Source organism: Schistocerca gregaria, unplaced genomic scaffold, assembly GCF_023897955.1.
Source record: "Schistocerca gregaria isolate iqSchGreg1 unplaced genomic scaffold, iqSchGreg1.2 ptg001657l, whole genome shotgun sequence".
Taxonomy (NCBI): domain Eukaryota; kingdom Metazoa; phylum Arthropoda; class Insecta; order Orthoptera; family Acrididae; genus Schistocerca; species Schistocerca gregaria.
The window spans coordinates 25,001-27,500 of NW_026062923.1; positions in this window are offsets into that span (position 1 = coordinate 25,001).

Sequence of the window (2,500 nt, forward strand, 5' to 3'; positions counted from 1 at the left end):
CCCGGCAGAGGGAGGAGGGGGGGGGGGGGGGGCCAACATGCAATACTTTCGTCCGTACCTACCTACCACATGTCTGTACGGCGTACAACAGTGCAATCTCGCTGTAATGGGGAGACGAGACAAGTAGCATCGTGCACAACATATGGCCCTTATGATTCGCCATTGTAGGGCGCAGCCGGTGTACGGTCAAGCATGTGCCACATTATGTCACTCAGTACGTAACGACGGATGATCAGTGTGGGTTACGCGTACATCAGCGGACAGTCCACACAGGCCGTACCACAACGTACACTGACTGCATCGACAACCGAATGCAACTGAACAGCTGCAAGGCTCATTTCACAAACAAACGCCTGACCGACCAGCTTGGAAGGGCAGGAGGGGAGGGCGATATTCGTTCTGTAGCGGTACACCCTTCCAGTGGTTAGCGGGACTGTGTAGAAAGTACGCAACACTCGAAAGACCTTTATGTGAGGGTACGCACCATGGCATCAAGAAATACACATGACACCAGAGGATCCAAGCAGTGAACTATGTTCAGAGGGTTGCTGTTAGGCAAAGCTACATTCCTGTGACGTTACATGTGACAGTTAAGGTGCAGTGTAAGTTAGGTTAAGGTGCAGCGTAAGTTAGGTTAAGGTGCAGTGTAAGTTAGGTTAAGGTGCAGCGTAAGTTAGGTTAAGGTGCAGCGTAAGTTAGGTTAAGGTGCAGCGTAAGTTAGGTTAAGGTGCAGCGTAACTTGGGTTAAGGTGCAGCGTAACTTGGGTTAAGGTGCAGCGTAACTTGGGTTAAGGTGCAGCGTAACTTGGGTTAAGGTGCAGCGTAACTTGGGTTAAGGTGCAGCGTAACTTGGGTTAAGGTGCAGCGTAACTTGGGTTAAGGTGCAGCGTAACTTGGGTTAAGGTGCAGCGTAACTTGGGTTAAGGTGCAGCGTAACTTGGGTTAAGGTGCAGCGTAACTTGGGTTAAGGTGCAGCGTAACTTGGGTTAAGGTGCAGCGTAACTTGGGTTAAGGTGCAGCGTAACTTGGGTTAAGGTGCAGCGTAACTTGGGTTAAGGTGCAGCGTAACTTGGGTTAAGGTGCAGCGTAACTTGGGTTAAGGTGCAGCGTAACTTGGGTTAAGGTGCAGCGTAACTTGGGTTAAGGTGCAGCGTAACTTGGGTTAAGGTGCAGCGTAACTTGGGTTAAGGTGCAGCGTAACTTGGGTTAAGGTGCAGCGTAACTTGGGTTAAGGTGCAGCGTAACTTGGGTTAAGGTGCAGCGTAACTTGGGTTAAGGTGCAGCGTAACTTGGGTTAAGGTGCAGCGTAACTTGGGTTAAGGTGCAGCGTAACTTGGGTTAAGGTGCAGCGTAACTTGGGTTAAGGTGCAGCGTAACTTGGGTTAAGGTGCAGCGTAACTTGGGTTAAGGTGCAGCGTAACTTGGGTTAAGGTGCAGCGTAACTTGGGTTAAGGTGCAGCGTAACTTGGGTTAAGGTGCAGCGTAACTTGGGTTAAGGTGCAGCGTAACTTGGGTTAAGGTGCAGCGTAACTTAGGTTAAGGTGCCAACGTGGGTTAGGTTAAGGGGCCAACGTGGGTTAGGTTAAGGGCCAACGTGGGTTAGGTTAAGGGCCAACGTGGGTTAGGTTAAGGGCCAACGTGGGTTAGGTTAAGGGCCAACGTGGGTTAGGTTAAGGGCCAACGTGGGTTAGGTTAAGGGCCAACGTGGGTTAGGTTAAGGGCCAACGTGGGTTAGGTTAAGGGCCAACGTGGGTTAGGTTAAGGGCCAACGTGGGTTAGGTTAAGGGCCAACGTGGGTTAGGTTAAGGGCCAACGTGGGTTAGGTTAAGGGCCAACGTGGGTTAGGTTAAGGGCCAACGTGGGTTAGGTTAAGGGCCAACGTGGGTTAGGTTAAGGGCCAACGTGGGTTAGGTTGCCAGAGATGTGTCAAATCAGGATGTACGTTTGGCTGGTGTCAGGTGGTGGGTTGGTTCGATGCCTTTATAAGGAGTGTGGCCAAAGGGTATTTTATTACTTGTACCTTTTGTGTTGTGGCGTGGCGTTGCGTCCTGTGTTGATACTGGGTGGACCACTGTGGGTGTTGCTGGCTGATTTGAGCTGCGTTGTTTGCGGGTGGTGTGAGACATTCTGTCTTATTAGTGGACGTGACGTTCCTCTTGTCGTTCTTTGGATAGTGTCCTGTGGCAGCGAGGATAAAATGGATGTTGTTGAACGATAGTGCTTTGGTGCTTTCGCTTTGTTACACACAGAGTGGACTGTGAGATAGGGTGACTGGGTCGAGTGCGGTTCACACTGTCCTCCCCAGTTTACAGTATGTATCATCTATGTATGTGGTCCTGCATCATTTACTAAGCAGGGACGTCAGACGACTGAAATATTAGTTATGTACTGATGTAAAGCAGAATGCTTACCTTCCACCAGTGGGCGAGTATCGACTCTGCCCCAGCGTTGCCACCGCAGGAAGCGGTGTCGGAAACACTACCCGCACACCGTCACCACT